The sequence below is a fragment of the Bubalus bubalis genome, chromosome 7 (assembly GCF_019923935.1).
Source record: "Bubalus bubalis isolate 160015118507 breed Murrah chromosome 7, NDDB_SH_1, whole genome shotgun sequence".
In the NCBI taxonomy this organism is placed as follows: domain Eukaryota; kingdom Metazoa; phylum Chordata; class Mammalia; order Artiodactyla; family Bovidae; genus Bubalus; species Bubalus bubalis.
The window spans coordinates 93,381,263-93,404,682 of NC_059163.1; the positions used below are offsets into that span (position 1 = coordinate 93,381,263).

A 23,420-nucleotide genomic window follows, 5' to 3' on the forward strand; every position below is an offset into this window, starting at 1 on the left:
ATCAGTCCTTCTGACAAGTATTTAGGATTGATTTCCCTTAAGATTTACTGGTTTGATCTCTTTGCTTCCCAAGGGACTTTTCAAGGGTCTTCTCCAGCACCACAGTTCGAAGGCATTGAGTCTTTGGTGCTCTGCCTTCTTTATGGTCCAGCTCTCCATAACTATAAGTGACCACTGGGAAGACCACAGCCATGACTACACAGACCTTTGTTGGCAGAATAATGTCTCTGCTTTTAATACACTGTCTAGGTTTGTCAATGCTTTCCTGCCAAGAAGCAATCATCTGATTTCTTGGCTGCAGTCACCATCCGCTGGGATCTTAGAGCCCAAGCAAAGGAAATCTGTCACTACTTCCACCTTTTCCGCTTCTATTTGCCATGATGACCCTAAGGAGTTACTATACTACATCTTGTTTAAGTCAGAGACACTCAGTTTTAATGTTTAAGTTGTTGCTCTGCTTTTCACATATTATTCAGGAAGCTGTTTGTATCAGCTGCAGAATCACATACTTATAATCAATTTATGTGATTACTTGTGATTTAGTGTCTCAAATGTAGGCTTTCTAATATGGTCATCAATTTAAAGTACTATTTCATGCTTTCTGTAATTAACACAAATAAATAAGATTGCTGTCTCAAAATAAGACTTCAGACTATTTTTCTGATTAGCTGTAGCTATTTGTATATGGCTCATTTTAAGGAAATTTGACAATAAATTATTTGGACATACATTTATGAAAATATTATTTTGTAGAACTATTCCCTTTATATGAGAATACATTGAAGATTTAAAAAAAATTACATCAGTATTCTCTTTTGACTAGAGCTACTGTGTTAAATGAGATTTATTGTAAATCCTTGGTGGCATTCATTTCATAGAGTGCTTCTGTAGGGAAGACTGACTGGTTGCCCTTACTGGAGTAAAGGAACAGATGTAAATATACCTTTGTGGGCGTGCTAACTTGCTTCAGTTGTGTCTGACTTTTTGCAACCCTATAGAATGTAGCCCACCAGGCTCCTCTGTCCATAGGATTCTCTAGGCAAGAATACTGGAGTGTGTTGCCATGCCCTCCTTCAGGGGGATCTTTCCGACCCAGGGGTCAAACCCACATCTCTTAAATCTCCTGAACTGGCAGATGGGTTCTTTACTACTAGTGCCACCTGGGAGGCCCAAATATACCTTTATGCTCCTGCAACACCAAAGAGGTTACAGTAATTTGAATCCAGAAAAATCTGGATACACTTATTTTACTCTTCTTCCAGAAGAAATTTAAGCAGAATAACTTGTTTGTGGCCAGATGGAGGCCTACAACACTGTGAGATTGAAACAGAACGGACAGAAAAACTCAGTGCATTGAAAATAGAATAGAAAATATGATTTGTTTATTTTGTGGAAAAACAGGATGTCTTGAAAGCTGAGAAGGAAAAAAAAAGTCCTTTGCTTGAATATTTCAAGTTCTCTTTGCCAGTTGTTTCACATTCTCCTGCCTCACCTGCTTAAATGTTCAGAAAATGGTGTTTCATACGCCGAACAATCTCCTGATCATCCCTGCTCTTAAACAGTCCTGACAGCTTTAAGACTGTAATTCTGGAAACAGGAGCCTGATATGATGCATCTGCACATGCTCTCCATTATTTCCTCCTGAAGAAAACAATAGTTGGGTAAGGTTATACTCTAATGGACTCCATTTTCAGATGTAATTTGGTAGACTAAAAGAAAAAAGAAAATATTTAAAATGAAAAGGGCAAGTATAATGCTCATTAAAAAGTGTCTGAGTAGCTGATTACACATGCATAATTGCAGACCTGAATATTTGTTTCAATACACCTGAGTCTTGGAAACTGAAAAGAAATATCAGTATTTAAGTTACCATGTTTATCATGGATGTTTTGGTTTGTGGACTTACTATTAATATGTTCCAGTCTTCCAATATCTTTTTTTTAGATGAAATTACATGGAGTATTTTTCATTGGCATGATAAAGGAAGAATTAAGCACTAAGAGAATTAAAAATAAATCTCTTAAGTGCCTGGATAGCTGATTGGCCCCAAATAAACTTGTTGATACTCTTAGTAATTTCCTGTATTTTAGGAGGAATTGAATCTATTTGCATATTTATATTATAAGCATAAGTATAATCTAAATATTCTGACCAAAACATGTGGCACTTGGCTGATAAAAAATCTGAAAATCGTTTCATAGGATGAACAAATAAAATAATTGAAACTTTTAACCTGGAAAGAATATCTGCTGCTGCTGCTGCTGCTAAGTTGCTTCAGTCGTGTCCGACTCTGTGCAACCCCAGAGATGGCAGCCCACCAGGCTCCCCCGTCCCTGGGATTCTCCAGGCAAGAACACCAGAGTGGGTTGCCATTTCCTTCTCCAATGCGTGAAAGTAAAAAGTGAAAGTGAAGTTGCTCAGTCGTGTCCGACTCTTCATGAGCCCATGGACTGCAGCCCACCAGGCTCCTCCGTCCATGGGATTTTCCAGGCAAGAGTACTGGAGTGGGGTGCCATTGCCTTCTCCTTATATATATTAATATAGGACTTCCCTGGTGACTCAGAGGGTAAAGAATCTGCCATGCAATGTGGGAGACCTAGGTTCAATCCTTGGGTCAGGAAGATCCCCTGGAGAAGGGAATGGCAACCCACTCCAATATTCTTGCCTGGAGAATCCCATGGACAGAGGAGCCTGGTGGGCTGCAGTCCATGGGGTCACAAAGAGTCAGACACGACTGAATGACTTTCACTGTCACATACATTAACATGGTGAAACTTCCTATGCTTCCTCTCAACTCAATGATTTCTTTTCAAAATCACATGTAATTTATTATTAGCCAGAGTTAACTCCAAGTTAACCTTGGCCTACACAAAAAGGCTAAACTGGTGTCAGGCACTTTTCAGAGAAGCAGGGAAGTCTACTAGCTGTGTTCCTGTCACAACTGCCGTAGAAAGCAGAGGCCTAATCTTGCACAGCTGTTTTTCGTCACCTCACTGGTTTTTAGACTGGTGAAACAGGCCACTAAAAGAACTATGAAAACCCGTCTCCATCCCATGGCCCAGCCATTTTGTGTGTGAGGTTAATCACCAGATCCTGTCCTTCTTTTGATGTCTTGGAGGGTGAGGGCGGTTGTGGCCTCCGAGATCTGTCAGCTTCAACATCCATGGACTTCATAGTTTACCATAGAACTTTGGGCTCAGAAGAACGTCATTCAAAACCCTTTCTTGACATCATATTAAATTTACAATCATATAGTTTTTAAATGGGAGGGGTTCAGTTACCTTTCCTAGAAACAGAATGGGATCCTGATCAGAACACCTGAAATAAGAAATCTCTAAGTCTATACATTTTTCTTTAATAGTCGCGTATTCTATGTTGTCCATAAATTGATTCACACTTTTTTTTTAATCTAGAAATTACTGCAGTTGGGGCCAGTTTTGTATCTGAGCACTTAGCAATTAAGAGACTCTGTGACTCTGAAGGTCTAAAATGACAACTATTGTTTGTCTGTATTCATTCTGTTTGAATTTTCATTACAGTTGAAAGTTTTCCAAAGTAGGCTTTTTTGGTTTTTATTCTCCAGCACTTTTCTACACTTTAAGGCTTTCTCAATATCACAGAATTGAGTTTGGGACAGATGGCTACATAAAAATATGGAAGTAAAATGTCTTTTGGATTTCTCTTGGTGAATGGGTACCTAAAAGTACGTAAAGTCCTGTTTCTTAGTGACCTTATGATTCACTTTCCCTCCTACATTATGTAGCATCTTGAAAATTCATATTGGTGAACTTATTTTTTAAAGATTTCTTCAATGAAAAATGAATCAATGAAATACAAATGAGGAAATAAGTCCCCACTGTGGTGTTAGAGAAGACTCTTGAGAGTCCCTTGGACTGCAAGGAGATCCAACCAGTCCATTCTGAAGGAGATCAGCCCTGGGATTTCTTTGGAAGGAATGATGCTAAAGCTGAAACTCCAGTACTTTGGCCACCTCATGCAAAGAGTTGACTCATTGGAAAAGACTCTGATGCTGGGAGGGATTGGGGGCAGGAGGAGAAGGGGACGACAGAGGATGAGATGGCTGGATGGCATCACTGACTCGATGGACGTGAGTCTGAGTGAACTCTGGGAGTTGGTGATGGACAGGGAGGCCTGGCGTGCTGCAATCCATGGGGTCGCAGAGTCAGACACGACTGAGCGACTGAACTGAACTGAACTGAAGCTGTTTGAGCAGTTAACAGCATGTGTCCACATGGTCAAACAAGAGCCATTATTGTACTTTCTATTATATCGGGTGTGCAAGGCAGTGCTCAGAGGAGCATTGGGACTTCAGAGGAGAGTGGCTGAGCCCAGATGGGGCAAGTAGTAGCCATGAAAGGGTTAGTTTGGTAAGTTCCTTAGCAAAGTTTCTTCTTCTTTCCTGGTGATTTTCCTGTTATTTATGCAAAAAAAGCACCATGGTGCTGAATTATAAGATAAAAAGAATTGGTCTCTAACCTTCAAATTATTTTTCTTTTGCAGTGTCTGGTTCAGTTAGTATAACCTGCTTTTTGAGTTATTTAATTCAGAATTATTATCAACTCTAATTGAGAACTGGTTATGAGGAATCATCTGTGGGAGGGTGTGTGTGTATGTGTGTGTGAGTGTGTGTGATTGTTTTGGAAGAGGGATGGATGCTCCTAAATCATGGACTAAAATCCGAAAATTTATCCTCAGTGACTGTAAGCAAATCTTCAGATCTGTTGTGGCATAATGATCTTCAGAAATAGTCTGCGGTGTATGGGCATTGCATTGCAGATTCTGAAACCTTGGCTTCTGTCCTCAAGAGGTCTTAGGCTGGTAAAAATCCAGAGATAAAGATAGTTAAATGGCCCCACTCGGTGAGAGGAGAGGATGGTATGTGAAGTTGATAGTGGAGAGGCTGCTAAATACAGTGTCTGCTGGCTGTTTTCACAAACCACAAAATACTCTCTAAGTTCTTTAAACCAAATTACTTCAACCACTAGATAAGGTTTCAGTGCATGATATTATTATTCTGCAGGCTTTTTTCCCCCTTCCAAGTTAATGTCTTTGTTTTGATTTTGGCTGGGGAAGTTCCTTTGTTGGTCAGCCGCAACATTTCCATTAACTCACATAAAATCCCTATCTCACAATGCTTGCCAGTTTTCTCCCTGCCCAAACAGGATAGATAACATTAGCAGTGTTGCATGAAATGTCTAAAATTAAAAGTATGTTTCCCACAGCTTCTGACCACTGGATTGTGAATAGCTTTGATACTATTCACAACCTTCCTAATCAAAGCAATGAACTTGGAAATACTTTTTATTTTGCCTAGGAACTAAATCTTTATGATATTAGAAATTGTTTATAGGTTTTTAAACATAAAGGGGTAGCAGAGTTCCTTCAGAGATTATTTTTGATTGTGTGAAAAAACCAGTTTGCTTGTTTCAGTTGCCCAGTTCAGTGGTCACTGAGCCTGTGTGGCCTCTCCCTTCAACTCCTAATGTCAGGGAGTTACCCAATAGGCTTCGGGAGTCTAATCCAGCAATCCAATCAGTCAGCAATTCAGGAGGCCAATGTATTTACTAAATGCCTAGCAGATGTGAAGCAAATAGGACTCCCCTGATAGCTCAGCTGGTAAAGAATCCAACTGCAATGCAGGAGACCCTGATTCGATTCCTGGGTTGGGAAGATCCCCTGGAGAAAGGAAAGGCTACTTTCCTTTCTGCAGTATTCTGGCCTGGAGAATCCCATGGACTATACAGTCCATGGGGTCACAAAGAGTTGGACTCGACTGAGCAACTTTCACTTTCACTTGTGAAGCAAATTGGTCCCCGTAGATACTTTGGCAATGATTACATGGGCAACTGAACTACTAGCTCACAGTTTAAATAAACTAGAGAAGTTATTCTTTTAGTGAGATAATTAGGAACCTCCACTTCCTGAGCATTTCACCATGTATCACTCCACTAACCTTGCCTGGGAAATGCCATGGACAGAGGAGCCTGACGCGAACAGTGCATGGAGTCCCAAAGTATTGGGCAGACTTAGTGACTAAACATGGAGAAGGAAATGGCAACCCACTCCAGTGTTCTTGCCTGGAGAATCCCAGGGACGGGGAAGCCTGGTGGGCTGCCGTCTATGGGGTCACACAGAGTCGGACATGACTGAAGTGACTTAGCAGTGACTAAACAACAAATAAAACCATGTACCATATTTTACCATCTATCAGTCATGGGCTAAGTACTTCATAGGTACTGTCTTTTAAATTACTAACAACAACTCAGAGAGATAAAAAGATTTTAAATAATTTTACAGATTTTGGGGCACCTTTAATCAATTTGTCCAAGGGTATACGGTCATTGGTGGAAGAGTCAAGATTTAAACCAGGGCTTCCCTGGTGGCTCAAATGATAAAGAATCTACCTGCAATGCAGGAGACCCAGGTTCGATCCCTGGGTCGGGAAGATCCCCTGAAGTAGGCAATGGCAACCACTGAAGGCTATACTCCGGACCATTATTCCATGCAATTTAATTGAACCCTGGTCACCCAGGCTTTGGGAAGAAGGGAAAATAATAAACTTCTTTGCTCTTGAACCATTTTCTGATTCAAAGGAACCCAAAGAGAGATGCATACTTGTTCTATGCAGTATCTGTATGAGATCTTCATAACTCCTAAAAAGAACTCCATTCAATCCACATGCAACTCTTTCTATCTCAAGAGCACAGGAACACCAGTGAGGTCTCATTTAAACCGTGTCATGTGATAACAATGGCAATAATAAGCCCAAAGAGCCCAAAGAGCACTTCTGTCAGGCACTGTTTTAAGTGCTTTCCATGCAATAACTCATTTCCATTTTCACAACAACCCAATGAGGGAAATTCTTTTTCTGGGGCCAGAGATTAGGTGGGGGTCGGGAGGTGATTTTTTTCTACTCAAACATACATGTAAATGCTTCCTACTATATCTCTTTTTAATGATTCACAGTTCACATGAGCCTAGTAAAGGCTCTGAGAATCTCTGTAGCAAAGAAGCTTATCTTTCTTCTAGCCAGGGTATTCAAAATTTATTTTATTATTCACTCCTATTGCCACTAACACCTATTAATATGCTACAGAGTACAGATCAAGGATTGCTGTTCCTGATTTCAGTAACAGCCTGAATTCAGAAGCAAACCCATGGACAAATCTTAATGGCTAGGAGGTGAGGAGTGGAGCAGCAGGGGGAGAGGGGTATTACTCCAGCAATTCTACAGACCACACCAGAGACACTAGGCTCTGGTGAGCAAAGCTACATTCCATGTGCCAATCAGAGTGTTGTTTGCCAGTGCAGAACTACATAGAGGGAAATTCTGGCACTTAACTGCAGGTCAGCACTTAACCCAAACTTTTTAGCATCTCTGCTTATTTCCTAATGCAAATCTCTCATCTAATAATCCAGTGATTCCATGGCTTAAGGCAGATGATGAGCACCATGAATGTAACTGATGATAATACGATAAATCTGTTCAAGCAGAGATACTCTTGGTACATTTACATGTGACAATGGTTGGTATTTCACAACCTGCTGCTTAACTCAGGCCTCTGAGGGAAGGCTTTAGCAAGTGACCTAGATTCAAAATCTGGTCACGTTTCTGGCTCCATGGGATCACTTAAGAGTTGAGCATTAGGATGGAGACAGAATGGAGCAGTGCAAGGTGGGCCATGGAAACAACTGGAGGCAGACGATCCAACTGGCAAATGAGTGAGGGAACGGACTCTTGCTGGAGCTCAGGGTTTGAAGCTGAGGATGTAGAATGAATGGTTTACCAGGCTTCAAAAGTTTGAGCCCCAATGAGGAACCTCACTGATGGGTGGGATTTGGAAAAATTCAGAAGAAAAGTAGTATTCTGATATGCACATGTGTGTACATGAATCTGCGTACATGTGTATTGGAGGCCAGAAAAAAATTAGTTAGTATGGGAAAAAGTATGGTTGTAAATTGAGCCTGTATTCTGCAGATTACAATAACCTGATTTGGCTGCATGGAAATGCTCATAGGAAACTTGAAATGTAGGCTAAATTCAAGTGATGGAGTTCTTTGAAGGCCAGGCCAAGGATTGGCCTTGTCTTGGTAGAGAATAGAGAGCCCTGAAGTTCTTGAACAGTGGGGTGATGGAAGAAGTGGTGTCTTAAGAAGACGAACCCAGCAGTGCCAGGTGGGATAACAAAAATACTACATGTTTTAATTGCTGACTCACTTATTCTTAAAAACATCATCTTAGAAAATGACATTAGGACTGTATGAATCTCAATATTCAATTTCATGAAGTTCTGGAAACAAAAAAGGAAACAAATTGGATTATAGGAAATTAATCTTTTAAGTAATAGTTTTAGTTTACACAAGATTAGTACTGTTAATGGATTAGTACTGTTACAGATAATAACAGTATTATCTATAACAAATGAAGCCAGGTTTTTTAATAAAATAATATACCAGTCCTGAGGAGTATTTCATATTTTACTAGAATAAAAGCATAGTATACTTTTTGGTCTGTCTGTACTTGGCCATCTAGATTGGCTATGTACCTTAACCAAAGGTATGTGGAGGACACTTTCTCCACATAGCAACACTGTTCAGGTTTCTGCCACCACCACTTCCTCTTCAGGCTTAAGAGAGAGAATGGTTTCCTTTATTTCTCAAAACCTGTACCATTCGATATGGCAGCCACCAGCTACAGAGTGCTATTGGCCACTTGACGGTATGATTAACATAATAGTGTAACTGATGACTGGAGAAGGCAATGGCACCCCACTCCAGTACTTCTGCCTGGAAAATCCCATGGACGCAGGAGCCTGGTGGGCTGCCGTCTATGGGGTCGCACAGAGTCGGACATGACTGAAGTGACTTAGCAGCAGCAGTAACTGATGACCTGAATTTTTAATTTTACTTAGTTAAAATTAATTAAATTTAAACTTAAAAGCCAGAAATAATATAAAACTAAACACAGCTTTATTATTTCAGTAGGACTATATTTTACATGAGAATTTATTATTTAAACGGAGATGGACTGTAAATGTAAAATACATATCAGATTTCAATGATTTAATATGAAAAAAAATCTTACTGAACATTTAAAATATTTATTACATTAAAATAACTGGGATAGGTCGGGTTAAACTAAGTATATTATTAAGATTAATTTTATCTGTTTCTTTACACTTTTTTAATGTTGTTACTAGAAAATTCTGAATTACTATGTGGCTGCCACTAATGACCATTTCTGCTGTAAATCTTGCCCACATCATTGTAAATAGCCCCTTTATACTCTTCAAATATACACAGTTTGAATATGCCACCACTTTCTGACCCTGATTCCACTGCAACCAAAAAAAACACAAAACTGTGACCAATTAACTTTATTTCTTGTGAACCATAATCACCACTCTGTTTTTAAAGAGAAGAAAAATATAGGCTTCTTTGGAGGAAGATACATATATACACACACACACACACACACACACACACACACACACACATATATATATATATATTCCACCCCCCCCCAGGGGGCTTTATATGAGTAGCTAGGCAATATGTGGCTTCTAAAGATGTTTCCTAAACAATGTTTACATTGTGGACTAGTAAAATAATCTTCAAAAATGTTTTCTGAATGAAAGTACTAGTATTAAGTAGCTATCATATGCCAGAAATTTTTTTGACAGATTATCCAGTCTATCCAACTCCTAGACCACTTTCTATGTCTTCTGCAGCCTCATGGGTAGCCACTTTCAAACAAACCTCAAGTCGTCTCCCAGCAGTCCTTTGAGGTGGGAATGTTTTGAGTTGCCCTCATTGTACAGACCAGGAAAGTGAGGCATGGAGAGGTTACTTGTTTAAGGTCACACAGCAGGCAAGCATAGAGGCCAAATTAAGTCCAGATTTGCTTGACTTTATAACCCAGGATCATTCTAGCACACCAAACAATAAAATATTCCTTACTCTAAGACATTTTAAACAAAATTTAAGGGGAAATTTGTTGATTTTACTGGGTATTGATTTTAAAACTTTCCTCGCAATGTAGGTGGTCTTTAGTGCTGTATTTCTCTCCTACCCAATCTCTCAGACCACATTCCACTTCTTCAGCAGCCCCAAGGGTAACCACTTTCAAACAGACCCAGAAAAGACCATAGCTCACAAAACTTCCATGCAAAGGAGCTTCTAGGGAGGGCTTGTCAGGTCACTAGCCAGAAGGGAGAGACAGAAGTTTGGTTGAATAAATCAGGCCAGTCTGGGCAGGCTGCATTCTGTTGAGTCCAGCCCCTATCCCGGCCGCAGCCTCACCCTATCCTTAATCAGAGTGCCGTGTGCACCCTTAGGTAGTCTTGCTTCCATTCAGTGACATTGGGGAAGGATGTAAACAGGCTCAGAGACGTAAACTGTGTCCAGATCACAAAGGGACAAAGGTCCTTGAGCCTGGGGTTGAAGACATCATAGTGCTGCCTCTCATTCTTATTTTCAATCTATGCATAGTCTGATCCTCCTGCATTTGATTCTGACTTACGATGTCATTTCTTCATGGGAGTTTTAAAGTGATGTTTACACATGTTAGCACATGTTGCTTTGGACTTCACTATATCATCCCTAGCTAAATGGGTGTGAAATAAAAATGTGTTTTTAAATGCAGGTAGCAACTGTACTTGAACCCATGTTAATTCTGGAATTGTGTACAGCTGTGTCACATTAAACACTAAGAGGAATTACAGGAACCTCCAGATTCATTGCAAAATTAGTCATGGTTTTGTATTCTTTATTTAGTGTAAGGCGTTCTTCAGGTGCACAGTGATTAAATGTAAACAGTGATTAAATATTTAATACTTAAACATTTAATAGTTAAATACTATCTGATTAAATGTAACAAAGAAAGGGAGGTTTCCTCCTCTATTCATTTTATATTTTTGGTCTGATCTAATATTACTGTGTGACCTTCTAGATACTCTCTCATCTAAACTCTTCTGAAACTGAAAACAGAGGCAATGTTACTTAGGGATTAAAAGAGAGCTTGAAGCAGGTAGACCAGGGTTTAGCTGTGTTGTCCAGATGTTGTATGGGTGTGGCCCGGCTCCTTCACTTCTCTATACTTCAGTTGTCTTGTCTGCAAGAAGAAGGTAGCAGCATAGCAGGTAGAGTTCTTCAGGTGTAAGAAACAGAAATCAACTCTTGACTACACAAAATTATTTTTAAAAAGGAATTTACTATAAGGATATGAGAGAGCTGAAATAATCAAATGCAAGAATGAGCTGAGCCTCAGAAGAGCTCCAGGGTTCTAGAAAACAAGACCTTTTGCGCATTATTAGGGCACCTCAGCCAAAGTAAGATTTCTTATCAGATTTCATCCTTTGGCTCTTCTACTCAAGAGGCAAACTCCCAGAAAGAGTCAGTGAACTGACTTCATTTCATTGATGAAGGGAAGGCAGGAAAAGGAAGTGTGGCCCGACTGACAAACTGTAGTAAATGAGGGAGGCTGAGTTCCTAAATAAAACATCAGAGTGATGTTACCCAAGAAAGAGGTATGGGCGTTGGACAAGCAAAAGAAATGATGTATTTTACATGCTCCTGACCTTACAGAGTGATTATGCTATTCAAATCAGATCACTGACATAGGTCTACACAGTAACAGTACATATAAATTATCAATAAAGATAATTTGAGAAAATTATCAGTAAGATAGAATTTATAATTTAATTTATTCTTCCCATTATGTTTTCAAAGAATGTATTTCAAACACACACAGACAGAGCAGTCCCTAAGATTTTACTAATGGGGGTATTGTAACAATTTGCTATCTACTAGATAGAGATATATGGAAAACAAAATAAGTAGGAATTATGTCCCAAATAGTTTGCATGCAATTATTTAACTTAAAAGTATGCCTTTGGTTTTTCAAACATAAGCCAACAATAAATCCCATGCCATCTATTTTAGTTATGGTAAATCATAGTCTATGTGGTCATGATTATGGCTAATTGTGGGATAAAGGATTTAATTTTAGAGTATGAATGAAATATACTGTTGTTGACATTTATGCATGACATTCTGGGAACAATAGGGGAAGTGCTAACAGCTATGTGATATAAATCCCCCTACAAAGAGAATATTAAATAACGTTTTTAAATCAAGGATTCTGATTCTTAATGAAGGTACTGATGATTCTAGAAGCCTGGGCTTTCCATATTTTGAATGTACCAACTGCTTCAAATTAGAGAGGCTCTAAACTCTTCTGACATGAGTTCACTGATGGTGTGTGTGTGTGTGTGTGTTGTGTGTATGAATGAGTCTTTTCAGCTAAGTACAAACAGAAGTCTAGAACACTTCCCTGAACTATTAGTTTTTAGAGAAATACATTCTGTGGTGGGCTTCCCTGGTGGCTCTGTGGTAAAGAATCTGCCTGCCAATGAAGGAGACACAGGTTTGATCCCTGGGGCAGGAAGATCCCCTGGAGTAGGAAGTAGCAACCTACTTCAGTTATTCTTGCCTGGGAAATTCCATGGACAGAGGAGCCTGGCAGGCTACAGTCCACGCGGTGGCAGAGTTGAACATGACTTAGTGACTAAACCACCACCAATGTTCTGTGGTAAAGTGCTATCCCACACTAAGATTGCCAATCTACATTGAAATTTGTAACTTTATAAAGAACATTAAGATTCGAGAGTCTTTTTACACTTGGCCTGAAACTGCTTATGATATGAATGCCAATACCAGAAACTTAAAAGGAACCATCTCTATTTTTTTTCAACTTCTGCTTTCACTTGACAATGTCTTCCATTAATACTAAATGATTAGATCAGAGAACAAGATGGCGGAGGAGTAGGTGGATGTGGAGTACATCTCTCCCCATGGATACATCAGGAATACACCTTCAGACACAGAAGTGCATACAGAACACCAGATGAGAGCAGACAGGAGTACCTGACCAGCGGAAAAGAATACATAGAACCACGCCAAACTCAGCAGGACAAAGGAACTAGGGGGAAAAACAGGAGTATTAGTAGGCATGGACCTGCCCTCAGCAGGCAGGGCACCTGAAGCAGGGGTCCAATCCCCACATCAGGGCAACTGTCTGAGTCAGAGGAGAAGCATTTAAGGCTGAGAGTGAAACAGCTGATCTGTGGTGGCCTAAATGGAATGAGAATCAGACAGTCCTTGCCGCAGGCATACATACCCCAGATGACACAGTGGCTGGGAGCTGGAGTTTAGGGATTGTGGAGCAATCCCCGGGCGAGGGCTGCTGCTGACTGCAGAGGATTGAGGGGATGTGAGGAAGGCCATTGTGGTGGGAATGCCTGTGGAGGAAAGCCAGGCAGCCATGGAAGCAAGGCAATAATGCTGAGTCACACGTGGGAGAGTCTCTCTCCCCATATGCCAGCACAGGCAGCTGAACAATAGAGAGGTTCGCCCATCAAACGCCTGAGGCACTGAACTACAGAGTAGGACCCCACACAGGGTGCTCCTTTAAGTGACTGATGCACCAAACAACAGAGAAGGACCCCAGGCAAGAGAGCCCTCTGAGTGATGTACGGGCGGAGCTAAGGAGAAAGACTGGCCAAAGAGGCCTTCTGATCATCAGCTACAAGAGGCTAGAAAAAAGACTCTAATAGGGCCCTAACTCCTGCGGCAGTGGCTGCTGCTCCTAAGTCACTTCAGTCGTGTCCGACTCTGCAACCCCATAGATGGCAGCCCACCAGGCTCCCCCGTCCTTGGGATTCTCCAGGCAAGAAGAGTGGAGTGGGTTGCCATTTCCTTCTCCAATGCATGAACGTGAGAAGTGAAAGGGAAGTCACTCAGTTGTGTCCAACTCTTTGCGACCACGTGGACTGCAGCCTACCAGGCTCCTCCGTCCTTGGGATTTTCCAGGCAGGAGTACTGGAGTGGGGTGCCATTGCCTTCAGCAAAAAAAAAAGTCTTGCGCCTATGCGTGCAGGATCGCTTCAGTAGTGTCTGACTCTTTGCGACCCTATGGACTGTGGCCTGCCAGGTTTCTCTGTCAGGGAGGGGGGTTCTCCAGGCAAGAATACTGGAGTGTATTAGCCAATACTGGTTGCCATACCCTTCTAGAGCACTGTATTTCCTGCTGCCCTAGGCGCCAACTCCACTGAGTACCTGCTGCTGCCAGAACTCTTGAGACCCAAGCAGCTGCAGCACCTCCACACCTGGCCCTCACAAGGGCACACCCAAGCCCTCCAAGGCAGCCTCAGGAGCAAACCCCAGTGGACAAACCACATGCAGAGGTGGAAATAAAACCACAACTGAAACCCAGGGGCAGTGTGACTAAGGAGAAGACCTCAAACACTCCCACCAGCTCTACAAGCTGCAGATTAAATCCACGTGATCAACTAGGCAGACTCTGTGTCTATGGACTATATGAAAGGTCCTTGAGAGCTCCCACAAAAGAAAACACACTAGTTCCGATAGTTGTGTACATTGGAGGCAAGAACACAGAGGAGTAGGACCAGATCAGAATCTGAGCTGCCCCCAAAGCAGGTCCAGAGATCAGCACAGTGTTAGAGGGCATCCTAGGGAAGTGAAGTGGACTGTGACTCCCAGAGAGGGAAAGGACTCTTGGCAGCAGTGACTCCAGAAGAACATTTATTATTCTTATGTTTGACTTGTTCTGTAGATTCTTTTGGATTTTTCTTTTTTTTTTCATTTTTCTCCCCACTCTTGTAGTTGTTAATTTTATTGGCACTATGAAATCTAATTAGGCTTTTGAGCTTTTTTTTTTCTTTTTTTTATCTCAGTCACATTTTTTATTGTTATAAACCTCTGCCTCTGTGTTGGGCTTTTGCAGTTCTAGGGAGTTTTTTTTTTTTTCTCTCTTTTAAAAATTTTAATTTCTAATTTTTTAAACCTATCATTATTTTTTCCAAATTTATTCCTTTGTTTGCTTTTCCTACTGTACTTTTCCCCTTGCAGTTAATCTTTAATATATATAAATCTTCTTTATCTACCTCTGTTTAACTTTGCACATCTATTCTTTCTTTCTTTCCTTTAGTCTCAACATATTCGTTAGTTTTATTTTCATTGCTTTATTCCCAAATTGGCACCTTGCATTAGTTTTATTTTCCAATTTGTGCTTTAGTTAGTTTTGTTCTGTTAGACATACTGTTTGGTTACCTTTGTTTGCTGGGTCAATCTATTGTACTTTATTGGACTGTTTAGATTTTGCTTATGGGTGTATATGTATATATGTATACATTCAATCACACTTTTTATTGTTGTTATAAACCTCTGCCTCCATGTTGGGTCTTTGCAGTTCTGTAGAGTTTTCCTTTTTATCCTTTTTTTCGTTCTTCTTCCTTTTTTTTTTTTTTCTCTTTTTTTATAATTTTAATTTTTTAAACCTATTATATTTTTTCTACATGTATTTCTTTGTTTGCCTTTCCTACTGTTCTTTTCCCCTTGCAGTGAATCTTATATAAATCTTCATCTACCGACTTAACTTTGAATATCTATTCTTTCTTTCCTTTCCTCTTGACATATTTGTTAGTTTTATTATCATTGCTTTATTCCCCAATGGCACCTTGCTTTAGTTTTCTTTTCCAGTTTGTGCTTTAGTTAGTTTTGTTCTGGTAGATATAATTTTTGGTTTCCTTTGTTCAACAGGTCAATCTATTGTACTTTATTTTTGTTGGGCTGTTTTGATTTTGCTTATGGGTGTATATTCAGTCACATTTTTTATTGGTCTTATAAACCTCTGCATCTACATTGGGCTTTTGTAGTTCTGTGGAGTTTTCCTTTTATCTTTCTTCTTCCACTTATTTTTCTTTCCTCTTTTTATAATTTTAACTTTCAATTTGTTTAAACCTATTATATTTTTTTCTACATTCATTCCTTTGTTTGCCTTTCCTACTGCTCTTTTCCCCTTGCAGTTAATCTTTAATGTATATAAATCTTCTTCATCTACCTCTTCTCTGATGGTTCAAATGATAAAGCATCTGCCTGCAATGCAGGACACTGGGGTTCAATACCTGGGTTGGGAAGATCCCCTGGAGACAGAAATGACAACCCGCTCCAGTACCCTTGCCTGGAAAATGCTACAGACAGAGGAGCCTGGTAGGCTACAAATCATGGGGTCACAAAGAGTCAGACAGGACTAAGTGACTTCAGTTTCACTTTCACTTTCATCTACCTTTATTTAACTTTGCATATCTATTCTTTCTTTCTTTTCTTTCTTTACTTTCCTCTCAACATACTTGTTACATTTGTTTTCATTGCTTTATTCCCCACTCGGCACCTTGCTTTAGTTTTTTTTTTCCCCCCCCAGTTTGTGCTTTAGTTAACTAGTTTTGTTCTTAACTGGTAAATATAATTTTTGATTTCCTTTGTTTGCCACATCAATCTATTGTACTTTTATTTTTGTTGGAATATTTGACTGTGCTCATGGGTGTATATGTATATGTGTATATTCCATTATTTTAATTATTATTTGCCTGATTTGGTAACTGCCATTTGGGGTTCATCTTTGGTTTCTTATTTTTGGATATTGTTTTAATCTCACTTAATGCCATAACAAACCACTTGTGGAATATTTGTTCCTGACCAGAGATCAAGCCCTGAGCCTTTGGAGTGGGAGCACTGACTCCAAGACCCTTGAGTAACCAGAGAACTAACTCTAGGGGGTATCAAATAGTGAGAACTCACAAACAGGCAACTGCTGGAATACAAGACCCAGCATCACTGAACCACCTTTAGTACCCTGTGTAGGACACCTCATCTAAACAACAAACTAAACAAAAATACAAACCCAATCATCAGCAGACAGGACTACCTCCTCACTCAGCCTTGGCCAATAGAGGAAAACAAACAAACAAACAAAAACAGCACAAATCTCACCCTGTAAGAAGCTTACACAAACCACTGGACAAACCTTAGGAGGGCAGAAACCAAAAGGAAGAAAAATTCAACCTTGAAGCCTGGGAAAAGGAGACCTCAAGCACAGTAAGTTAAGAAAAAATAATGAAAAGGCAGAGAAATACTACACAAATGAAGGAACAAACTAGAAACATAGAAGTCCAAATAAATGAAGAGGAAATAGGCAAACTACCTGAAAAAGAATTCAGAATAATGATAGTAAAGATGATCAAAAACCTTGAAAACAAAATGAAGAAAATGCAAGAATCAATTACAAAGACCTAGAAGAATTAAAGAATAAACATACAGAGACAAAGAAAACAATTAATGATATTAAAATAGAAGGAACCAATAGCAGAATTTCTGAAGCAGAAGAACTAATCAGTGAGCTGGAAGATAAAATGGTGGAAATAACTCCTGAAGAGCAGAATAAAATAAAAATAATGAAAATAACTGAGGATAGTATCAGAGATCTCTAGGACAATATCAAACACACCAACATTTGAATTATAGGGATCCAAGAGGAAGAAGAGAAAAAGAAAGGGTATAGAAAATTTTTGAAGAGATTAGAATTGAAAATTTCCCCAACATGGAAAAGGAAAGAGTCAATCAAGTCCAAGAGGCACAAAGAGTCCCATACAGGATAAACCCATGAGAAACATGCCAAGACACATACTAATCAAATTAACAAAGACTAAACACAAATAAAGAATATTAAAAGCAGCAAGGGAGAAGTAACAAGTTATATACAAGGGAAACCCCATACACTTAACAGCTGATCTATCAGCAGAAACTCTGCAGGCAAGAAGGGAATAGCCAGAGTACTGAAAGGGAAAAATCTACAACCAAGATTACTCTATCTGGCAAGGATCTCATTCAAAATTGATGGATAAATAAAAAGCTTTTCAGACAAAAAGCAAAGGTTAAGAGAATTCAGTACCACCAAACCAGCTTTACAACAAATGTTAAAGGAACTCATATAGTCAAGAAATAGAAGAGAAGAAAAAAGATCTACAAAGTCAACCCCAAACAATTAAGCAATAGGCAATAGGAACATATATCAATAATTACTTTAAGTATAAATGGATTAAATGCTCAAACCAAAAGATATAGACTGGTGGAATGGACACAAAAACAAGACCTATATATATATATATATATATATATATATATATATATCTACAAGAAACCCACTTCAGACCTCAAGACACATATAGACTGAAAGTGAGAAGATGGAAAAATATATTCCATGCAAATGGGAAGCAAAAGAGAGCTGGTGTAGCAATCCTCATATCAGACAAAATAGACCTTAAAATGAAGAAGATTACAAGATATAAGGAAGGACACTACATAATGATCAAGGGATCAATCTGAGAGGAAGACATAACAATTGTAAATATCTATGCACCCAACATAGGAGCACCTCAATACATAAGACAAACACTAACAGACATAAAAGGAGAAATTGACAGTAACACGATAATAGTAGGAGACTTTAACACCCCACTCACACCAATGGACAGATCATCAAAACAGAAAATTAATAAGGAAACACAAATCTTAAATTATACATTACATAAGATGGATCTCTTTGATATATCTTCAGGACATTCCATCCAAATGCAGAAGAATACAACTTCTTCTTAAGTGCACATGGAACATTCTCCAGGATAGACCACACCTTGGGTCACAAATCAAACCTCTTAAATTTAAGAAGATTGAAATCATATCAAGCATCTTCTCCGACCACAACGTTATGAGTCTAAATATGAATTGCAGAAAAAAAAAACACACAACAAACTAAGAAACACAAACATGTGAAGACTAAACAACACATTTCTAAATAGCCAATAGGTTATTGAAGAAATCAAAAGGGAAGTCAAAAAATTTCTAGAAACAAATGACAATGAAAACTCAACATGTTTTCATGGGATGAAACCTATGGGATGCAGCAAAAGCAGTTCTAAGAGGGAAGTTTATAGCAATACAATCCTACCTCGAGAAACAAGAAAAACATCAACTAGACAACCTAACTTCATACCTAAAACAACTGGAAAAAGAAGAACAAAAAAACACCCAAAATTAGTAGAAGGAAAAAAATCATAAAGATCTGAGCAGAAATAAATGAAAAAAATGGAAAGAAACAATAGTAAAGATTAATAAAACTAAAAGCTGGTTCTTTGAGAAGATAAATAAAATTGACAAACCTTTACCCAGACACATCAAGGAAAAAAGAGAGAAGATTCAAATCAACAAATTTAGAAATGAAAAAGCAGAGGTTGGAACAGACAATGCAGAAATACAAAGGATTATAAGACACTATTATGAACAACTATATGGCAATAAGATAGATAACCTGGAAGAAATGGACAGGTTCTTAGAAAAATTCAATCTTCCAAGACTGAACTAGGAAGAAATAGAAATTATGAACCACCCAATTACAGGCACTGAAATTGAGGCTGTGATCAAAAATCTCCCAAAAAACAAAAGCCCAGGACCAGATGGCTTCACAGGGGAATTCTATCAACCATTTTCAGAAGACTGTCCACTTTCACCACTATTATTCAACATAATTCTGAAAGTCCTAGCTACAGCAATCAGAGAAGAAAAAGAAATAAACAGAATCCAGATTGGAAAAGAAGAAGTAAAGCTCTCACTGTTTGTAGATGACATGATACTGTACATAGAAAACCCTAAAGATAGTATCAGAAAATTACTAGAGCTAATCAGTGAATTTAGCAAAGTTGCAAGATACAAAATAAATACACAGAAATCACTTGCATTTCTATATACTAACAATGAAACATCAGAAAGAGAAATTAAGGAGTCAATCTCATTCATCATTGTAACAAAAAGAATTAAATGTCTAGGAATAAACTTACCTAAGGAGACAAAAGAACTGTACACAGAAAATTATAAGACACTGATGAAAGAAATCAAAGATGACATAAACAGATGGAGAGTTATTCCATGTTTCTGGAAAGGAAGAATCAATATTGTGAAAATGTCTATACCACCAAATACAATCGACAGATGCAGTGCGAGCCCTATCAAATTACCAATGGCATTTTTCAGGGAACTGGAACAAAAATTTTCACAGTTCATATGGAAACACAAAAGACCCTGAATAGCCAAAGCAATCTTGACAAAGAAGAACAGAGCTAGAGGAATCAACCTTCCTGACTTCAGATTATACTACAAAGCTACAGTCATCAAGTCAGTATGGCACTGGCACAAAAACAGAAATATAGACCAATGGAACAAGATAGAAAGCCCAGAAATAAACCCTTGCACCTCTGTGTCCCTTATTTTTGACAAAGGAGGCAAGACTATACAATGGGGAAAAGACAGCCTTTTCAATAAATGCTGTTGGGAAAACTGAACAGCTACATGTAAAAGAATAAAATTAGAACACTTCCTAATACCATACACAAAGATAAACTCAAAATGGATTAAAGACTTAAATGCAAGGCCAGAAACTATAAAACTCTTAGAGGAAAACATAGGCAGAACACTCAATGACATAAATCAAAGCAAGATCCTCTATGACCTACTTCCTAGAGTAATGGAAATAAAAACAAAAGTAAGCAAGTGGGACCTGATTAAACTTAAAATGTTTTGTACAACAAAGGAAATTAAGCAAGGTGAAAAGACAACCCTCAGAAAGGGAGAAAATAATAGCAAATGAAACAACTGACAAAGGATTAATTTCCAAAATATACAAGCAGCTCATACAACTCAATACCAGAAAAACAAACCACCCAATCAAAAAATGCGAAAAAGACCTAAACAGACATTTCTCCAAAGAAGATATACAGATGGCTAACAAACACATGAAAAGATGCTCAACATCCCTCATTGTTGGAGAAATGTAAATCAAAAGTACAATGAGATAACACCTCACACCAGTCAGAATGGCTATCATCAAAAAGTCTACAAATAATAAATGCTGGAGAGGGTGTGGTGAAAAGGGAACATTTTTGCACTGTTGGTGGGAATGTAAATTGATGCAGTCACTATGGAAGATGGTATGGAGAGTCCTTAAAAAACTAGGAATAAAACTGCTGTATGACCCAGCAATCCCACTCCTAGGCATATACCCTGAGGAAACCAAATGGAAAAGACACATGTATCCCATTGTTCATTGCAGTACTATTTTCAATAGCTAGAACATGAAAGCAACCTAGATGTCCATCAACAGATGAATGGATAAAGAATTGTGTACATATACACAATGGAATATTCAGATCAGATCAGATCAGTCGCTCAGTCGTGTCCGACTCTTTGCGACCCCATGAATAGCAGCATGCCAGGCCTCCCTGTCCATCACCAACTCCCAGAGTTCACTCAGACTCACGTCCATCGAGTCAGTGATGCCATCCAGCCATCTCATCCTCTGTCATCCCCTTCTCCTCCTGCCCCAATCCCTCCCAGCATTGGGGTCTTTTCCAATGAGTCAACTCTTCACATGAGGTGGCCAAAGTACTGGAGTTTCAGCTTCAGCATCAGCCTTTCCAATGAACACCCAGGACTGATCTCCTTTAGGATGGACTGGTTGGGTCTCCTTGCAGTCCAAGGGACTCTCAAGAGTCTTCTCCAACACTACAGTTCAAAAGCATCAATTCTTCGGTGCTCAGCCTTCTTCACAGTCCAACTCTCACATCCATACATGACCACTGGAAAAACCATAGCCTTGACTAGATGAACCTTTGTTGGCAAAGTAATGTCTCTGCTTTTGAATATGCTATCTAGGCTAGTCATAACTTTCCTTCCAAGGAGTAAGCGTCTTTTAATTTCATGGCTGCAGTCACCATCTGCAGTGATTTTGGAGCCCATAAAAATAAAGTCTGACACTGTTTCCACTGTTTCCCCATCTATTTCCCATGAAGTGATGGGACCGGATGCCATGATCTTTGTTTTATGAATGTTGAGCTTTAAGCCAACTTTTTCACCCTCCACTTTCACTTTCATCAAGAGGCTTTTTAGTTCCTCTTCATTTTCTGCCATAAGGGTGGTGTAATCTGCATATCTGAGGTTATTGATATTTGTCCTGTCAATCTTGATTCCAGCTTGTGTTTCCTCCAGTCCAGCGTTTCTCATGATGTACTCTGCATATACGTTAAATAAGCAGGGTGACAATATACAGCCTTGACATACTCCTTTTCCTATTTGGAACCAGTCTGTTGTTCCATGACCAGTTCTAACTGTTGCTTCCTGACCTGCATACAAATTTCTCAAGAGGCAGATCAGGTGGTCTGGTATTCCCATCTCTTTCAGAATTTTCCACAGTTTATTGTGATCCACACAGTCAAAGGCTTTGGCATAGTCAATAAAGCAGAAATAGATGTTTTTCTGGAACTCTCTTGCTTTTTTGATGATCAAGTGGATGTTGGCAATGTGATCTCTGGTTCCTCTGCCTTTTCTAAAACCAGCTTGAACATCTGGAAGTTCACGGTTCACATATTGCTGAAGCTTGGCTTGGAGAATTTTGAGCATTACTTTACTAGCGTGTAAGATGAGTGCAATTGTGCAGTAGTTTGAGCATTCTTTGGCATTGACTTTCTTTGGGATTGGAATGAAAACTGACCATTTCCAGTCCTGTGGCCACTGCTCAGTTTTCCGAATTTGCTGGCATATTGAGTGCAGCACTTTCACAGCATCATCTTTCAGGATATGGAATAGCTCAACTGGAATTCTATCACCTCCACTAGCTTTGTTCGTAGTGATGCTTTCTAAGGCCCACTTGACTTCACATTCCAGGATGTCTGGCGAATATTACTCAGCCATAAAAAGGAACACATTTGAGTCAGTTCTGATGAGGTGGATGAACCTAGAACCTATTATACATAGTGAAGTGAGTCAGAAAAAGAAAAATAAATATTGTATTCTAATGCACATATATGGCATCTAGAAAAATGGTACTGAAGAATTTATTTACAGGGCAGCAATGGAGAAGCATACATAGAAAATAGGCTTATGGACATGGGGAGAGGGGAGGAGAGTGTGAGATGTATGGGAAGAGTAACATAGAAACTTACATTACTATACATAAAACAGATAGCCAAGCAGGAATTTGCTGTATGACTCAGGAAACTCAAACAGGAGCTCTGTATCAACCTATAGGGGTGGGATGGGCAGGGAGGTGGGAAGGAGGTTCAAAAGGGAGGGAGGGGATATATGTATACCTATGGCTGATTCATGTTGAAGTTTGACAGAAAACAACAACATTCTAGTGCTCGCTTCGGCAGCATGTATACTAAAATTGGAATGATACAGAGAAGATTAGCATGGCCCCTGCGCAAGGATGACACGCAAATTCATGAAGCGTTCCATATTTTTTTTAAATTTTATTCTATTTTCAAACTTTACAAAATTGTATTAGTTTTGCCAAATATCAAAATGAATCCGCCACAGGTATACATGTGTTCCCCATCCTTAAAAGAAAAAAAAAAGAAAACAACAAAATTCTATAAAGTAATTATCTTTCAATAAAAAACAAATTTAAAAAAAACTAAATGATTAGCACCTTC

At 39.1% G+C, this 23,420-nt stretch overlaps 1 protein-coding gene and 1 non-coding gene across 2 annotated transcripts in view; both read left to right on the forward strand.

The window, feature by feature from the left end:
- The window catches only part of DKK2 (dickkopf WNT signaling pathway inhibitor 2), a 126,927-nt gene that overhangs the window by 41,032 nt on the left and 62,475 nt on the right, over positions 1–23,420 (forward strand). The window lies entirely within an intron of this gene.
- LOC112586321 lies at positions 23,123–23,229 on the forward strand. Its single transcript, XR_003110782.3, has one exon. It is a non-coding gene; the product is annotated as a U6 spliceosomal RNA (small nuclear RNA).